We start from the raw sequence: 10,825 nt of genomic DNA, 5'->3' as shown, positions 1-10,825 counted from the left end.
TGTACGTCACAAGATTGGGTTGAGATGAGATATATAAGAATGGGTTCAGAGTAGGATATGCAAGAGAGGGGGGGGGGCTGTATGAGTGGGTTGAATGGGGGATGTAAGAGTGTTTGGAGTAGGGGGGGGGGATGTAAGAGTGGGTGGAGTAGGGGGGGGGATGTAAGAGTGGGTGGAGTAGGGGGAATGTAAGAGAGGGTGGAGTAGGGGGGGGATGTAAGAGTGGGTGGAGTAGGGGGGGGATGTAAGAGTGGGTGGAGTAGGGGGGGGATGTAAGAGTGGGTGGAGTAGGGGGGGATGCAAGAGTGGGTGGAGTAGGGGGGGGAATGGAAGAGTGGGTGGAGTAGGGGGGGAATGGAAGAGTGGGTGGAGTAGGGGGGGGATGCAAGAGTGGGTGGAGTAGGGGGGGGATGCAAGAGTGGGTGGAGTAGGGGGGGGATGCAAGAGTGGGTGGAGTAGGGGGGGATGCAAGAGTGGGTAGAGTAGGGGGGGGGATGTAAAAGTGGGTGGAGAGGGATATATAAGAAAGGTTTGAGAGGTGGGACATAAGAGTGGGGTTGAATCGCCTATTTCAATGAAGAAACGTTTAATTCAGCAATTTATTAATGGCATAAGTAGATAGTGTGAAGGTTGTCACTGAGCGTGTCCCTAGTAGGTAAGGTGGCTGCCTAGAACTCTGCCTGGGTGTATTAAGCGTGTGTCAAATGCGCTATAACATTGCTTATTTTCAACTGGACATTGCGTCCACTGCGTTAATTAACGCAGTGGACGCCTTATTGAGGGAATTCACTAATTAATGCCCGTATCAAAACAACAATCTTAACATTGTTCTCTATAGTGTACAAGTGACAGGATGAACAACCCAGCGGGTTTTGTTCCTATTGGGGAGTGTTGTACATGCTGCTATGGCGGTATGTCCACTTGCAGGACGAGTGACGCTGCCCCATAAACAGGCCCCTCGGGGCAAAATTAAAATTAAATTCTCTACAGTATGTAGTGTAGGCGCTCAAAAAGGGTGTGGGTGCTCGTGGGGAGTTCTTACAGAAGCGCTGGAGAATTGTCTGACAATGTGTAGACAGAATTATGACACGGCGATGGTGATGGCTTCTCAAAAGCCAGTCTGGTGACAGGTGGAGGAGATGGGTGGCGCGCTAATGGCGCGTCCATATGTAGAGGAGTGCGTTCACCCTCGCCTGCTAGCTCAGGGTAGGGGCGGGGGAAGAGCACGGTCGAGCTCCAGGCAATGAAACGGGGGGTATGGACTATGGACTGTATAGCAGTCAACATTCCAGTCCTCTCCCTCCTCCCCCTTGCACTCCCTTGCTTGAGGGTAAGTCTGACTCGGGCGAGGATAGGGTCAGGGAAGGGTAGATGAATGCCATCCAGGCTGGGCTCCTCTACAAGGGTGACCCGGGGTGTATAATGGAGTGACCGGGTGGGTCATGCAGTACAACCCGACCCTTGGTGCTGCTCACCACAGCACATCTCCAGGCATCTGTACACCAGTCAAGCCTGGCCCTCACGCTCAAGAATTCCCAGAACCTACTCTAGGTATATCCCAGGTATACTGTAGGTATACCCCAGGTATACTCTGGTATACCCCAGGTATACTCTGGTATACCCCAGGAAGAAGAGTGGAGCTTCACAAGAATGATAGAGTAACGTTAGACATCTGGGAGTCAACATGTGGGAAGACCTTGACCGTGAAGAACAACGGTAGGCTGGAGAACAAGAACGTGTCCCACAAGACATTCCAGTATTGTTGGAAATTATGGCACACTAACAACTTCATTCACAGCTGGAGAATACTTATTACCCAGATCAGTTCAATATAACAAATTAGAGACCGCTAAGAATTCCCCAAACACTGTACTCGGATCGCAGACGAGTTACATAACAAAATTAATCTTGGGAAATATTAGCGGGCGCGGATCCAAGGGCGCACATTGAAGTAACTCTGTGCCCGACAAGGAGGCGGGGCGCGGGAAGGTGGCCCTCGTTGACAAACTGATGCAGGAGCAACACTTGGAGTCGATTCCCTATGCATTAAAGGGGCCCGAGACGGCTAGCCGACCTCGCGGTGTTCAAAAGGCAACGCCTCCAAAGGATACCTGATTAATGAAGCCGTGATTCATGTGTTAGAAGGCGTGCAGCGGTGTCTTAACAGGTTGGTTGAACAGACCGTCCATCAGGAGACCTGGCCCAGACTAGGGGGACATTGACCCTTGGAACTACATCAAGATGATAACCGGTAACCGTTCATCACTTGAATCAGTCACCAGCAAGTCTGTCTTGATAGGACAATCAGGTCTTCTCATAGAAGAAAACATATTATCTGGATATAACGACCTGACGTTTAATTAGCATACCAGATCAACCGTATCGTCAGCCAGAAAAATAATGAGGTGGATTATGTGAACCTTCAGATCCAGGGATTTCGCCACAGTGATCTTAGTATTCATATCACTTGTGCTTCCCGCCTTGAGTACTGCTCGGTACTCGCTTCCCCTTTCACAGCAGGAGAGGTTTCTGAAGTAGAGGGAATACAGATGACACATGTGGCACGCATAGACGCGATAAAGCACCTTAATGTTTGGGAGCGTCTCCAAGCTCTCAAAATATTGTCTAAAAGGGAGACGAGAGAGTTCTTCCCAGAATTCACTCCAGGCATCGCGGCACGTCACCGGGCATCGCGGCACGTCACCGGGCATCACGGTACATCACCGGGCATCACGGTACATCACCGGGCATCACGGTACATCACCGGGCATCACGGCACATCACCGGGCATCACGGTACATCACCGGGCATCCGGCGGAGACTCATGCGGGTCTCTAAATAAAATATATAAACACGGCCATAGTGCGCTGCAATTGCAAGCTGTCTTTCTTGACCATAGTGAAGTGTACTAAGTTTGTGTGTCAGTTCGAATACAACAATCTTAATATATGACCCGGCAAGCAAACAGTGAAGAACAGATGGGGGAAAAAATACAAATAATGGGAATAATTAGAATATACTGTTTCAAATTATTATGCATTTGCTTGCTTGTTTTGCGATGCTCACACTAGAAGGGATCCGTAACCTCCCTCTTGTAAGAGGAAATAATTCGGACTTGCCACACTAACGGCCAGGAAATATTAGTATGACGTTCGCTACTCTCCTTGTAGAGGCAAAGTTGTAAGCGACCCCTCATCTCCCCCCCCTTCCCCCACACGAACGAACGAACGTGAGGGGGATAAAACACACACAAGTTGTGACCAGTTGATTGACAGTTGAAAGGTCAAAAGCCAGTGGTCAACCCCCGCAAGCACAACTAGGCGAGTACCAAGACGGGTGGAATGGGTGAAGGGAAAGCACGCATAGCTGTTGGCCTTGACCGCTAGACGCAATATCCTCTAGGTGTCTATGTGCCATGGGTTCTTCCACTCTTATTTCTCTCTTCACTTTATCATCGTCTGTTTTACTGTTCGTTATCTCTTCACTTGGGCTGCCCAATGAAGTACTTACTGAAACCACAAGCAACGGCTGTACTCCTGTCTCACCTAAGTTGAAACCTGCTCCTAGAGACCCATTTATTTTCTGACCCTATTATATTCATCACTAGGAGTAAACTTTATTCATTAAGTAACCATCATATAAGGAATAGGATGATCCCGTAGCCAACTGTGTGCCAGAGCCTTCATGTGATCAGTTAACAGGTTGATACATGGGAGATCAGGTCGAGTGAACAAGTTCCAGATGTTAGTCAGCCTAGGAATTAATGATTGCTGATGGAATTAAGGTCTTGAGAAAGGCACTTCCAGCATGAGACTGTTGAAGACTGAGAGCTTAGTGTTACGGATGCCAACTGCTGGTTGTCCACGAAGTTGAGCCAGGTGCGGAACTTTGGGATTGTTGACCTTCTACATAACAGTAAGTTCAACATCACGACGGTGTTGCAAGCTCTGATGTTCAGACCGTTCCCATCAGTGTTGCTCTAGACTAAATATGAGCCTTGTTGCATGGCTCTCCACTTTGTCCAAAAGTCTGGTGAATGATGGAGAGCAGGCAGTCCAGAAGAGGGGAACAAATCCACAAGGGCCGTGACGAGGATTCGAACCTGCGTCCGGGAGCATCCCAGACACTGCCTTAATCGACTGAGCTACGACAGGGTAAAGAAAAGGGGGTTCATACTCTAGATGAGAGCGAACTTGTGCTACTTATAAGGTTTTGCAGATCCTGTTATCAAGGTGGTGTGAGATGCGTCGTAAGGCTGTAAGTTTCCTAGCTGCCTATTGGGCTAGGCACGTGGCTCTTTATTGTCTTTAAAAAGAGTCGAACTTCATTCCCAAAATGTCAGTTTCATCTGTGAACTCTAATTTTTTGCCGCCCATTTGCAAGCTTGTCATATTTGCAATGTGCAGTCTAATTATCATCGTCGCTTGTGTTTTCTCGGCCGCAAATGTGACCTGCCATCTCCAAGGTAGAAATCGCTGAAATTTGTGATTAATGAATCTTGTAGCAGTTGGTATTTCTTCCTTTAGGTATGTAAAGGTTAGAGTGCAGTCATCAGCCTAGACTTAAGCTTCCAGAATGAGATGAAATAGATTGTTGAAACTGACATTCTTCAGCAGAGGCCCAAGCACACTACCCTGTCATACGCTGGCATCAGTTGTGACTTTCGGATTCTGCTCCATTGAGAACTACTCGTAGAGTTCGTTCTTGAAGGTAGTTCCCTATTAGCTCCAAGATGGAGCCCGAGATGCCTAGTGCTTGAAGCTTCACTACTAATCCAGAATGTCAGACCCGATCAAAGGCTCCAGCTATTTCTAGAGCAACAACACAGCTGATCTTCTGCAGGCGATGAGTCACAATAACGTGGCTAAGGTATGTTGACCAGACCACACTAGGTGAAGGGACGACGACGTTTCGGTCCGTCCTTGACCATACTCAAGTCGATTGTGATCTCAATCGACTTGAGAATGTTCCAGGACGGACCGAAACGTCGTCGTCCCTTCACCTTCTAGTGTGTGGTCTGGTTAACAGCTGATCTTGTACTCATCCAGTGACCGATGCCACTAAGTGGAGAGATTTAACAACAGATCAGCAGCAGATTGGTCTTTTCATACTGTCGATCACATATTACCCGATGATGATCAAAAAAGATATAATTTGCTGAAAGATTAAAGATTCAAGTTTCTCGCACTCTCATATACGATAAGAGAGCTGAGCTGAGGCTGGTGGGGTATGTGGGGTTACCTGAGGGAGGGAGGTAGGGAGGGTGGCAACTAGCGGACACCATCAGATAACACTTCTCTCCTCGCCCTAGCAAATACTCGCCCTCACTATCTGCCCACCACTCTAATAATGACACCATCTTCTCCACCATCAACCCCCTCCCCCTCTCCCCCTGTTCTTCCAGCAGCAGCAGCCTGCTGCCCCCACTCTCCTCAAATCAACTCTTAATACCAAGTAGCTGCTTGCTGTCCCTCCATCCTAACATCACTAGCTGGCCTCACCCAAATTGACAGAGGGAATGGTCTGAGGTACGGGATGAACATAGCCTGGTCGGGGTCGCCAAAATTAAAAAAAAACAGCGTGCCAGTGTCATAATCTGATGCCACATGACGAATTTGTGCACCTCCCTCCGGCTACACAGTTAAACATTTGGAAAACAAATGATAGTAATATACACCATTATTCACTGATCTCGGGAAAATTTAAAAAAGAAATCCTGCTATCCATAATTTGCCCGTAGTCGCATTAAATAGACGATCCTCTTCTTGCTTCAATGGTTTCTCAAGCCACGACCCCTTCCTCAGAGTAAATGTGGTAACTGTTGTATTTTAAATATTTCACACTGCTTTGAAGCTCCTGTTACTGGCGACACAGGCATGGGCAACATCAATTGTGACCGGAAAACTGAAATAATGATGAAAATAATGATGTATAATGATCCTAATAATAATTATCCACAGAGAGTAATCGGACTAACGTGACTGCACAGTGAGAAACCCATAGTTTCGATTCCGCATCACGGTTTCTACAGATTTTCTCAATAATAGTAATGGTAATAATGGTGGTGGTGTAGGGAATGAGCCTCCCGGTCACCCATAACAGGGTGGTAACTACCCAACTATCCCAGGTAATTGTAACCCAGGTGGAGAGCGTCCTACTCGGACATTCCTGAACTGTTATCTGGCCACCTTGTACCGCAAGAGGGGCTCCCACAAGCCTCGTGAGAGAAATGCTCATGGTTGGCCTTCATAGACGCACGCGCCCTGTCTTGCCCGTCTCTCCCACCCTACATAGTACATAGCACATGTACTATGTACTACCATGCAACCCCTCCCATCTCTCACGTGCCATGGAGGACACAAGAAGTTGTGTATATATGATGGGTAAGCCTGTATAAATGAATGCGTCTGTGGTAGAACAACACGAAATGTATATAGTTTTATATATAATATAGGTGGGGGTATTCAACGGTGGCTAGGTCCGTCTCCAGGCCTCTCCTTTTTCTTACCTCAATCCCATTCTCTGTACCTGTCCTGTTCTCTCTATCCTCTCCTCCGTTCCTTTCATTCATATGCACTCACACTTCACACTCTCACTCACTACTGACTGTTGGTCTTCTGGTACTGGTAAGAAACTGCGTGCTTTTAAGGGTAGTGTGTCTCCATGGCCTTCCTCCTGCCATCGTGACCGGCGGTGGGAGACGGCTCTGGCTAGATTACATATTGGCCAGCCACGTTTAACTCACGGCCGGCCACTTAATGGAGCGCCGCCCTGCTCCTTATTGTCCCTCTTATACTCGTGCGTATTCTCGTTGAATGCCCTGACTTCCAAGACAGGCGTCTTGCTTCCCGACTGTCCCTCGATAGAATCCTTGGTGAATCAGAAACCTTTGAAATCGTTCACCTTGTGCGTTTTTGTTCTCGTATTGGCATCTCCGGTGATATTCAGCGCCTTTTGAATATCCTGCCACTTTGATGGTACTACATAGTCCCCCCAGCTTGGTGCCTTCTTTTTTTATAATATCCAACTGCAAGAATAAGCTTATTACCCTGGTGGCTTGTGTGGGTACTGTTGCTGGAAGAATAAGTTTGGCAGTACCGAGGTGGCTTGTATGGGGAGTTCGCATAGAAAGCCTCATCGCTCCCCCCCCCCCACCCACCCTCCGGGTCAAGGGTGGAGACGAACCCCATAGGATTACTGCGCGGGACTATTAAACAAGTGACTGATGGCCTTGTTGATTTGTGTAATGAGGGTGACGCGTATAGGAATAATGCTCAGGACGGTAGGCTGCTGTGGGCGTTAGCCTAGTCTGATTTATCAGCAAGTGGGTCCTGAATACTCTATCCTCTTGAAGAACATTGGTCTAGTGGGCCATGAACTCACTCCCTCCCTCTCCCTGAAGAACACTGATCTTGTGGGTATATAATACCGAACTCCCTGATGAACACTGATGTAGTAGGCCTTAAACACTTCCATTAAAGAGCACTGATTTAGTGGGCCATGAATACGCCCTCCCGCTGAAGAACACTGGTGCAGTGGTCCTCGAACACTCCCCCTACTGGACCAGGCAAAATAATTTGAATTAGGCTTCCTAACGCATACACCTGCTACTGTTATTATTTATTAAGAACGCCTAATACCCAAATACAAACCAGGCTGATATCCCAGTTTGCCATTTGTTGAGCCTAATGAGATTATAGTATCCTAAATTGTAATTTATTAATGCTTTTTGGTTTCTGTTTGTCAAATTATACTGGCGTTTGTTTTATCGGGGTCCCATTAGGGTTTTCAAATAGGAATGGTATCCTTCCGTCTAACCTTGAAACTGTTGGGTCAAATAATCTTGTCTAGCCTCTTCGCCGCCGCAAAATAGATCGCCATCCTATATATTAATGTCTATCGTATTAATATTTTGCTATATTATCTTCAAATGTGTGACGCAGTAAAACACAGTGTCTACGCTCTGGGATAATTAATGTTGGAAGGAAGGAACCAGACAGACGCAGGAGGCGGCGGCGGCGGGCGGTGCGTAGCCTAGCAGGGAGCGTGGCGGCCAGACCCGGCCGTCTCCAGCACGCCCGGGACCCACTCATTATCCCAGGCTACTCCCGTTATCACAGTATACGCCAGAGTTCCCTCACCTATCTTCTCGCTCCCTCCAGAACTTGTTGTGTAGTAACTTTGTGGCAGGTGTGTAGTAGTACCTGGGGAGAATTTGGGTCCTTTCTGATATTGATCGTCTTGGTCCAGGGGACTAGTAGTTATTACCAGGGGGAGTTACTGGTGGAGGGGGGAGGGTGAATTGTGGTTTAATTCAGAAGAGAACAGCGTGTCATTGTCACATTCAGACCCCCATAACGATTTTTTGGCACTGCCCGCTGGATACACGGCCAAATATTTTCAAACAATTTGTTTCCAATAGTAATATGGATCATATTCAGTGATCTCTGGAAAATTAACGGTAATTTTTTGCTATTAATAACTAGCCCGTACTCGCATAAAACAGACGATTCTTCCACAGCGTCAAAGGTTTCTCAAGCACTGGTGGTACTCTGACCCCTCCACCAGCGGTTCAATCACGAGGAAAAGGCAGTTTCACGCAGCCTATCCCGACAACACACACCTCGCAGTTCCGGAACTTGCCTTGTGGCGTGCCTTAGAACTTTCTCCAGCCTCGTCCTGTGCTTGATAAGGTGTGGGGATCCCCGGGCTGGAGCCGCATATTCCTGGATTGTATATATGCATATATATGTAATATACAATACCTTCTCATTGTAGGTATTGAGAAAAATATACTACTCAGGATAGGTAGACACTGTAGGTTATACTAGCTGATTTGCCAGCTTGATAGGCTTTAATCCCAGCGCCAAGACACACAAAGCCTAAGCCCAACAAATGCTAATACACCGTCATGTATATTTTCCCATGCTCTCTTTGTTCCAAAATGCATACACCATGTATACATGTATCCTTCCCTATCTTCAATATTTATTTGTTATGACTTTAAACAAAGTCAATAAAATCCGGTTGTAGTACAAGTATTAATATTGTAAGCTATAATTATCGTGGGTTTATATGATTATAGTGTTCAAGCCCTAGACCATTCTGGGACGGTAGAGAGTATTCTCGGACGGTAGGGAGTATTCTCGGACGGTAGGGAGTATTCTCGGACGGTAGGGAGTATTCTCGGACGGTAGGGAGTATTCTCGGACGGTAGGGAGTATTCTCGGACGGTAGGGAGTATTCTCGGACGGTAGGGAGTATTCTCGGACGGTAGGGAGTATTTTCGGGCGGTAGGGAGTATTTTCGGGCGGTAGGGAGTATTTTCGGGCGGTAGGGAGTATTTTCGGGCGGTAGGGAGTATTTTCGGGCGGTAGGGAGTATTCTCGGGCGGTAGGGAGTATTCTCGGGCGGTAGGGAGTATTCTCGGACGGTAGGGAGTATTCTCGGACGGTAGGGAGTATTCTCGGACGGTAGGGAGTATTCTCGGACGGTAGGGAGTATTCTCGGACGGTAGGGAGTATTTTCGGGCGGTAGGGAGTATTCTCGGACGGTAGGGAGTATTCTCGGACGGTAGGGAGTATTCTCGGACGGTAGGGAGTATTTTCGGGCGGTAGGGAGTATTTTCGGGCGGTAGGGAGTATTCTCGGACGGTAGGGAGTATTCTCGGGCGGTAGGGAGTATTTTCGGGCGGTAGGGAGTATTTTCGGGCGGTAGGGAGTATTCTCGGGCGGTAGGGAGTATTCTCGGGCGGTAGGGAGTATTCTCGGGCGGTAGGGAGTATTCTCGGGCGGTAGGGAGTATTCTCGGGCGGTAGGGAGTATTCTCGGGCGGTAGGGAGTATTCTCGGACGGTAGAGAGTATTCTCGGACGGTAGATAGTTATATTTATGGCGGACATTGAGGACACTGTCTCCCCCCCCCCGCGAGGACACTGTCCCCCCCCTGTGAGGACACTGTCTCCCCCCCCTGTGAGGACACTGTCCCCCCCCTGTGAGGACACTGTCCCCCCCCCTGTGAGGACACTGTCCCCCCCCTGTGAGGACACTGTCCCCCCCTCTCTTGTGAGGACACTGTCCCCCCCCTCTCCTGTGAGGACACTGCCCCCCCCCCTCTCTTGTGAGGACACTCCATACCAGACTCAACTGTGCGCGGGACAGACAAAAACATCAGAGAGGTGTACATAGTTGCCTAACATCGCTTGATTGATGGGGCCACCAAAGTGGTGTATGTCGACGCCTCGACCGTCACGTCCTGGGAGCTGACTGCATGACTGGTGGCTGGGTGTAAGATGCTGGTGTTCTATTAGTGTAGTTGTATGCGGAGGTGGTAAGTGGTCTTGCTAGACCACTTACCACTAGAGTAGACTCCACTACTCTAGAGTAAACTCCACAAACTCCACTAGAGTAGGAGTTGGTGTAGTCTTTCCTCTAAGCTGGTGTTGCTTTCTTTAGTGTTGGTAATTTTTTTTTTTTTAGTTCCTCCACAGGGTCGAATTACTAACCCCTTCCCCCCTCCCCCACCCCTCCCCCCCTCCCCCACCCCTCCCCCCCTCCCCCACACCTCCCCCCCTCCCCCACCCCTCCCCCCCTCCCCCACCCCTCCCCCCCTCCCCCCAGGGCGCAACCCCATAAGATGTTGACCAACTCCTGGGTACCTGTTTAGTGCTACGTGAAAGGAAATGTGCCCAACCATATCTATCCCACCCGGGGATTCGAACCCGTAATTCTCGATTGTGAGTCGAGAACGAACCCGATTGTATAGTTAGTATTGTTATATAGACAGTTGTAATTGGCTGGTAGTTGGTTGGTACCACTCTAGACACG

This window comes from Procambarus clarkii, chromosome 92 (genome assembly GCF_040958095.1).
Source record: "Procambarus clarkii isolate CNS0578487 chromosome 92, FALCON_Pclarkii_2.0, whole genome shotgun sequence".
Taxonomy (NCBI): domain Eukaryota; kingdom Metazoa; phylum Arthropoda; class Malacostraca; order Decapoda; family Cambaridae; genus Procambarus; species Procambarus clarkii.
Note: the sequence above shows the minus strand (reverse complement) of the source record.